Raw genomic sequence first — 9,198 nt, 5'->3', positions numbered from 1 at the left:
TGTATGTCGGTCGCTCTCAAACCGTCTCTCCATCAAAAGTCGGTACCAAATGGTTATATGCTGCACACATGATACTTTTGTTATTGACTAAAAAACAATTAACTTTTAAAAGAATTAATTAACAATTAATTTACCGCTGACTCCAACCATCCGTCGTGTGTATGCCCAAACAATGAGCTCCAAAAATCTCTATCTAACACGAAATTAAACAAACGATGCTGGACATCATATGAATGCAATACATAATTTTGGATGACATCCTCACCGCCTGCTACGTAAGGTTGCAGGCGCAACATGGAGAAGTCATGAGCAACACCAAAAACTGGAGGAGGAACGGGGCTTGTTGATTTCATATCAACCTTCTTTTTTGTTCTTCTTTTTTGCTTCGGTGTCGTGTGCAACTAAAAACAATATTGAAATGCTTAAATCTATATCTTTCATATAATTCACAAAAACATAAAATCATCGGTTTATAAACAAAACGAATACCTCGGTGTAAGGAGGGCACAAATATTGTGATGGTTTTCGACTCCTCGGTTTATCGGGTGTAACTTCTTTGTCATCATCATCATCATGAAAATAATCAACATTTCTCGTTATTATTAGTTCGTCTTCGTCCGGCACATCATCATCAAATTTGTTTCCCGCATTGTCATTCCTTTCCTCCCACTCCTACATTAAAAATAATACTTTATACTTAATAACGAAATACACATAATTTAATAAGCAATAATATCTAAATAAACAAAATATTTATATTAATGTAACTATAATAACCTATTTAACTCCAGTATAATCATTTACATCAAACACATCATCATCAAATTTGTTCCCCGCATACTCATTCCTCTCCTCCAACACCTACATTAAAAATATAACTTTTTACTCAATAAAAAAAGACACTTTAATAAAAAGTAATTATTATAATCGTAAAGGTAACATCTATAACAACATTCTCGCCTTGAGTATCACCAAAAACATTTTCAGTTGTATTGTTTTTATTCATCACTTCATCTTGTACAACCTATATTTTCAAATATAAAATATGAACACAGGTATTCATATATGTTAATAAAGTTTAATAAATAGTGTAGCGTGTAACTAACCTGTTCATCATAATTTCTTTGTGACTCTGTCCTACCATCATAAAAAATGTCGCTCCAAAATTGGTCATTATTCACTTCTTCAACAAAAACCTTTGTAGATTGTCGGTTCATAAACACATGCTGCTCCAGTGCATGTAGCCGTTTCAACACCTCGTCTAGCTTGTGTTTCCCACTGCCCCGACCTCTACCATGAGAGCGACCACTGGACGACATACTAGACGAAGATTCGTCTTGTCTCCTAAAATGGTCCCGTACTGGGGATGGAACTGCTTTCCCTTCACCATATACATACTCTTGAAATGACATATAATAAAAAGATGTCATCTCATCATCACCCGGTAGCATGTTTTGTCTTGGTGGTAGCCCCACCTAAAAAATTAAACATATTAAAAATGCATATAAAAGTATAATAATCAACTTTATTAATAATAAACGAATTAATTTTAAACCTGCATCTTTGATCAAATCTTGTTCACGTCAACCCATTTCAATTTTTTTGTTCCGCTCCATCGTTTCATCCGAGGCAAGTCTTTATTTTTTCTCGATGCAAATCCACATGCACGAACAGCCGGAATCATCTCATATATCCATATCTACAATTTTTTACAATTACAGTAATAAAAGTTAAAATTAAAATAAAAAACATAACAATAAAACAATTTAAATATAAGAAAATTTTTATATCCTTATTGGAGCCGTAAATCCTGAGACGGAGTACTTTAAAGTTTTACCATCCTCAGAAACTGATAAATTATTATGTATCTTATTTCATGTATCCTCAAAGTCAACATAGGTAAAATCCCAGAGATAGCTACCCCAAGCGAAGCTAACAAAACAAAAAAACAAAATTGATTATTATATAAATTATAACTTTAATAAAATGGAATTTTTAACGTAAACAAAATATACATATTCCAGATATCCAAATTCTCAGCCAAATAAAACCAATCTTGTGGCACCCGATCGTTAACTTCTTTACCCAAAAAACCTTCACACAAAATGTATATCAAACATACTCTAACTGCACAACATCGTCAAGTGCTAGGAATGTTCGATTTAAAATTAAACTTTTCAGGTCGCCGATTTTCACCGAACTATTAGTATGGTCCGGAAATAGCCGTTCACGCAGTAAACATCTTTTTTTACTGCTTATTAATTTTTCTGACCCTTTTCTCCCAATGTTTTTTGGATACTCCCCAAAATTAAAGCCGGTAATCAAACAAAACTCTTCCGGCCCATACACCATTTTCGTATTGCCTATTCGAAAATATAAACGTTTTATTCCATCTGGATATAAAACAGGGTCCGGCCGGATCTGATGAAGGATCATTTTATGAAACAATAATGCGTCCCCTTGTAAACGAGGGACATCAATAAAATAACCAAAGATGGTATCTCTGAAAATAGCACGTTGGACATCATCTAAAACTTCAAATACTTCCCATATGTTACCGCCACAGCCTTTTAAGTTCGCAAAGGCTTTCGTATTCATTAAACTAAAATCATGCTGCAGAAAAAACACAAAAACAAATTAGATAAATAAAAAATATTTTTTTTTTTAAATATATGATTACGAACTGCAAATACAATTTCTTAATTACTAATATATATATTTCCGATAAAAAACAATAACATACACATATATAAACAATTTTCCAAGTTATACAACTAATATATTAACGATAGAAAACAATATCATACATAATTATATAAACATTTTATTAAACATATTTTCAACTTAAACGACAAATATATCAACGACAAATATTCAACTTAAACAAATTTTCAAGTTAAACGACAAATATATAAACAATTTTTATCTTTCTAATTAAAACTAACATTTTATAACCATATAAACAAAAAAAAAATTTAAAAATAAAACGACAAACAAACTAACAGTTTTGCAAGTTATACGATAACTTTATACAAATTTTCAACTTACACGACAAATGCAAACAATTTGTAACAATATATATACAACAAATTTTCAACTTATACAAATGTTTTACTTATACGACAAACACAAACAATTTATAACAATATATATACAACAAATTTTCAACTTATACAAATGTTTTACTTATACGACAAATACAAACAATTTCTAACAATATATATACCACAAATTTTCAACTTATACAAATGTTATACCTATACGACAAATATATATACAAACGACTATTTTGCACTTTATATAAACAACTATACGATTAGAATATACAAGATTTCAGGTTATACAACAACTAAAAAAACAACAAAAATAACAAATTGTAAACATTATCTATGCAGTCTCTACTTGTCTCTACTTGCATTTAAACTTCAAGTATACTAAAAAAAATATTAAAACTATCAAACACAACAAAATTACCCTTTTTTAACACTAAATAATACAACAAATGATAAAATAAAGAGATTGTTGACATTAAAAGAGTTAAAATCTAACCATATTTGCGGAATTGTTGACATAATCCTCCATTTTCTTCAAAAACTAGCCAAAATTCCGAGATAAGCCCAAAGTTAGAGAGAGTTTTTGTGTAGAGAATGGTGAAAAATGAAGAAAAAAAAACGTTTTTATAGTGAAAATCGATGGTATTTCGCAGATGAGAGCCCATTTCGCAGATGGGCCTTCTCATCTGCGAAAGTACAAGTACTTAAAGCACAGTTGTGCTTTAGGCACTTGTACTTTTGCAAATGAGAAGCCCATTTCGCAGATGAGACCTTCTCATCTGCGAAATTAGTGGCTATTTTTGTAATTTCGAGTTTTTTTGGCTATTTTTGTAATATCATTAGTGTAAATGGCTATTTTTGTAAATTTCTCTTTATTTTATACTTTTCTCATTCTTCATATATAAAAATGTCTTAATCCCCTTAGCCCTTAGCGTTGTTATTAAACGAAACTGCGACTATGTAAGCATAAAAATATTGATTTTGATTGTTTTAACATGTATTGCGATGGAAATGGTCAAAATGGATTGTAACTTCATTCTTGCGGTGAAAATGGTTCACCCTAAATTGATTTAAATTAAAAATTAAACAGTTACAAGATAAAATATTTAAGTTTGTAAAAAAAAAAATTGTTTGCAAATCTGCTATTAATTATTATTATGTCAATTAGATTTTAAAGTTGTTTTATTTTGCAGTACCGTGTGGTACACGGGTTATAACCTACTATATAAATAACTTTATTATATTATTTTATTATGTCTAATATTTTTACCATAATTTTAAATTTTTATTCAACAAAGTTTTAATCATGTGCAACGCACGGATATTCATATAATATAGTTATCAATGTTTTAAAACTCGGGTCGACCTGGCTGATTCAACCGGTTGAACCGTGACCGGGAATGGTTTTTTGTAAAAATACGGACCGGATCGAACCGGCCGGGTTTCCCCTGGTTGGACCGCTTATGTTGAACCGGTTAAAACCGGATTGACCCGTTTTACTAGAGTTTGAATAGTTGGATACAAGTAACGAACACCAAAACAATGAGCCGTTTGCGGTTTCTTCGATGTTTAAACTTTGTGGACATCAAATTATTGGTTTTATATGTTTATGCATTATGCAGGAAAGCAAAAATATATAAAAATAAAAAAAAGACCATAAATCGGGTTGACCCAATGGTTCAACCGGTTGATCCGTAAACCGATCATCACACTGGGTCAACTAAAAACTCGAGTTTTAAAACATTGATAGTTATACATAATTAGGGAAGAATCCCCGCTTTGTGGGGGTGGAGGCACAAAAGAAATAAAAGAAATAGATGAAACAGGAAGATTTTAAAAACATAAAAGAAAACCATGTAGATTTGGGCCGAGAAGTTAAGCAAAGGGAGTATAAAAATCACCTTTGACATTATGTAAATATGTTTATGCAAGAAACCATTTCAATAAACAAAGAGAGCATAATTTTTTTTATATATAATATCTCAAATACCCAAAGAAATGCTAAAATATGCATGTATCTCCTATATTTACTAAACCGTAAACAAGTAGTAAATGTTGTTCACAAAGTGATCATAATGTGATAAATTCAACTATGATCTAATGTCTTCTTTACCAACTGTAATCAAAGGAGTAACAACAAAGGCCTACCGAGTTCCATCTCCAAGTTTGAATCTTTAATGTTTATTACCCACTTGACAAAACAATTAGGAGTACTCATGAGGTTATTTGTACATAGGTCTTGACCAAAGGATTGTATGATGTACCTCACAGCAGCAAATGTCTTCCAACAACATCTAAAAAAGAAATGGATACACTTCAGCACAAATTTTATTAAAACGAAAAGCAAATCTTAATGGTGGAGGTATACTTTGAGTATACATCACTCCCTCTGAGCAACCTGAACCTTCTGGTGGATCCAGAAGAACTTTCTGGTATCTTGGGCACCAAACTTCTGCATTATTACTATCCTGTGTAGCACCTGGTTCCCGGTACGTACTCCTTGCTATTTACGTTTTAAAATAATGCATTTTTGCCTTGGACTCGGCGAGTTGATGGGCCAACTCGCCGAGTAGGCGTGGGATAAGGCGCGGGGATTGAACTTTAGACTTGGCGAGTCGGTCCTCGGACTCGGCGAGTAGACCCTGTTTGGGCAAAATCCCTAATCCGGGTGTTTGCACCATATTTAAACGCTCTAACTTGGCCTCCTTTGTCCCTAACACTTCCAGAGAGTTGTAGAGTGAAACCCTATCCCCCATATTGTTCTTGAGAGTGTTTTTGGCTTTGTGAAGAAGGTTTGGAGCTTAGAAGAAGAAGGAAGAGGTTGAAGTGTGCAAGGAAGGGAGATAGTGTTGGATTAGTGTCTAAGTCCATAACTATTTTGGTATGTACTTGACCCGATGGTGCATGGTCCTTTTGGGTTGCCTTCACCAAAGCAACTTGATTGGAGAAATGAATAAAGAGAGAGAGGATAATATGATTTATTAATATGTTATAAGAATAATATATTAAAAGAGAAATCATATTTGTTTAATTAATATTGGTCAATAATTAATTAAGAATTAGTTTTGTGATCAAATGTAATTAATTAAACTAGAGGGGCTGAATTGTAATTATGTGATAGTTACAAAATAAGGTAAGGATTATCTTATATATATGGTGAACGAATTTGAGGTGTAAATCTCTTTGAATTCGAGTATGATAAGGATTCAAGGATTATCTTATTGGTTGCTTAATGGATAATCAACTAGATAAGGATAATGACTGAAACCCTATCTCCACACCTATATAAACACCCCTAGGGCCATGAATTCGTGGATTCCTTCCCAAGAGGTCCTAGATACGAATTCTAACCTCTCACTTCTCTCTTTATACCTTCTCCACTTGCTTATGGTGTTTGTGAGCCATTAGAGGAGTGACACTTGTGACTCTAAGCCTTCCAAAGTCAATACAAGGAGATTTGGGATTGTTATTGCTACATAACAATCAAGGTAACACTATAAACTTATTCTCATGTTAATATGATTATATGTATGCTAGAATTAGGGTTTATAGTCTTGGATTCAAAGCATGTACAATAGAGAAACCTAGATCCAAGCATTAGGATTTGTATGAGCACATAGGCTGTCTTATGACCAAAACCCAACAGTGGTATCAGAGCCTTGATTGGTTTCTATTGTATTGATGCATATTTGATCGTAATAAGCACTGAAAATCGATTTTTTTGAGTTTTGAAGGTTTGACTCGCCGAGTCACTTGGTGAACTCGCCGAGTCAGCTGAACTCGACGAGTCCAAGCCTAGACTCGACGAGTCAAAGGGTCTGACAGCTCAGATTCGCGATTTTCTTCCTGTTTTGGTTTTGGATAATTACCATAAACTTGCTTTTGTGATAAAATCTGAATTTTTTCATTATTATGTGATTATCCTTACCAAAATAGAAGATAATTGTCAAAATTTAGATAATCACTTGTTTTATTAGATAAAGTTTGATTATTTGTAATTTAGATTTGAATTATCTTGTGAAATAGTTTCAATTTATCCCTTTAGGTTTTATAGTTTAAATTTGAACCCCAAAAGTTTTGTTGTTTTGAAATTTAAATAGTTAAAACCCTAATGTTTTGAAATGTTTCAAAACTTGCCCTCAAGTTTTGGAATTTAAAAGTTGATTGAAAGGTTTAATTAGAAATGTTAAATTCTAAAACTCTAGTAATGTTTTGAAAAGTTCAAATCACCCCTTTATGGTTTTATTAATTAATTAAGGAGTATAATTAAAAGAGGTTTAATAAATCCATAAGAGTTTAGGTTAACAATTTAATTGAATTAAAAGTGTAATTATTAAAGTTAACCACATAGTATTTTAAAAGTATAAAATACACCCTATACTATATATAAGATTAAAAGTCTAACATTATATATATGTATGAGTAAAAGTCAGTCTTACCGTTAGTAGGCCTCATTCACGAAGCTGGTCTATAAGGGGTGTTTAAGGCAATTGCCTATAAAATGGCGATTGAATGGGTATCCACTCTTACCCACCGCATTCTTGACTAGTGGAGGGTCGTTAGCCGAACGGGTAGGATAGGACGAAACCTTCCATTATAAGCATAATGAAATACACAGTAACTAAATGTTTCGCAAATTCCCAATCTTAGTTACTTAGGCAAAAGTGAATTGATGCAATTCCATGAAATTACACTTTGTGCCCTTGCGAAGACGTTAGTGGAGCGTGTGTGGTTTACCGGCGCACTAAATGGTTCTAAGCAAAGGTAGCAAAGGATGACTCAATGTTTGTCATAGTTCGGTGGAGCGTGTGTGGTTTACCGGCACATCGAATAGGTGATTGTAACATGTGAGGGCACCATGTAGTTCGCATGGTTATTCACACCCGCTTTGTGATCCTCGGCATCCCAGTCACAAACAAGAGGGGCATATCGAGATTTAAACATGCCATTGAAATGTTCAATGAATCTCAAAGGATCTAGGAGTTTTCATAGATTTAAAACTTAAATTTCTTTTTCGTTTTTCATGGTGGAAACTAGTGAATCGTCATTCACTTACCTTCAAATGTTCTGCAATTTGGGTTACGGCATCCCTCTCCCGAGTTGTAGGATATTTTGTTGGGTCCTAGCCTTGGAATTTCATTTGGGTGATTTACCAAGGACTCGAACAATCAACTAACTTGAATTCGTTTTTCTCCCGATGTCAAAGTTCGACAACTATGGTCTTCTCAATCCCGTGGAACAAGCATTCCACATGAAGATGATATTCCACGATTCGATCGAGGAACAAGAAATCATGCTTCACTTCCTCCTCCTCCTCCTCCAATTATTCTCCCTAACCCACAAGATTGTAAAATTGAAAAGTTCAATATCACTCAAGCCCATTTGGCAAGTCGGTGTGTGCACACGTCCTAGGGATGAAGTCGCACATTGATAGACTAAGAATGATAGGATCCATTGTCGGTGAAGAGATGGCTGTTGATTGGGTTCTTCAATCACTTCCTAACTCATATAGTGAGTTCGTAAGAGAGTACTATATGATGAACCGCGACGTGACCCTTATAGATCTCACCTATATGCTTATTGCTGTTGAATCAGCAATGGTTTGGCGCAATAGAAAAGCAAAGTTGATTGGTGAATCTGCCTTCGAGACCTCTGTGGATATAGACAATGGCAATGAAAGACATGAAATGATCGAAAAGTTTGATCATAAGAGAAAGGCGATGTCTGAAATAGTTCCATGTGTTGTTCCAAAAAGAGTTAATTTGCTTTTATTGCCAAGAGAAGGGGCATTGGAGACGAAGCTGCCCTATTTACCTAAGAGATCTAAGAGATGGGAGAGTCGAAACGTATGGCTCTAATTTAGGTAAAATCCATTAACTAACTCTTTTAAGCTTCATTCTAGGTTCTGAATACATAATGTGATAAGATTACAATTGATGTTTAGAAGGATCAAAGAAAAGAAAAGAAGCTTAACGGAAGAAGTGAGCAGAATCTAACCATGAAGGAATGGATTTCGATTGCGTTTCTCGAAGATTAGATTCTTGAGCTACTACTTAGAGTTAGAATTAGATTGCTAAGAAAGATGTATTCGCATAAGTTTTTCAATGAGTTGCATTGTGAAGGACAAATTTTTCCGCAATAAAAT

At 33.5% G+C, this 9,198-nt stretch overlaps 1 long non-coding RNA gene across 1 annotated transcript; it reads right to left on the bottom strand.

Annotated features, from left to right (window-relative positions):
• Nucleotides 1-574, bottom strand: LOC145033533 (uncharacterized). Its single transcript, XR_013677600.1, has 3 exons — nucleotides 490-574; nucleotides 135-401; nucleotides 1-60 (listed from the first exon to the last, which is right to left on the bottom strand). It is a non-coding gene; the product is annotated as an uncharacterized LOC145033533 (long non-coding RNA).
• Nucleotides 575-9,198: the final 8,624 nt, after the last annotated feature.

The sequence above is a fragment of the Lactuca saligna genome, chromosome 3 (assembly GCF_052625555.1).
Source record: "Lactuca saligna cultivar CGN05327 chromosome 3, ASM5262555v1, whole genome shotgun sequence".
NCBI lineage: Eukaryota > Viridiplantae > Streptophyta > Magnoliopsida > Asterales > Asteraceae > Lactuca > Lactuca saligna.
This window is presented reverse-complemented; position numbering and strand designations above follow the sequence as displayed.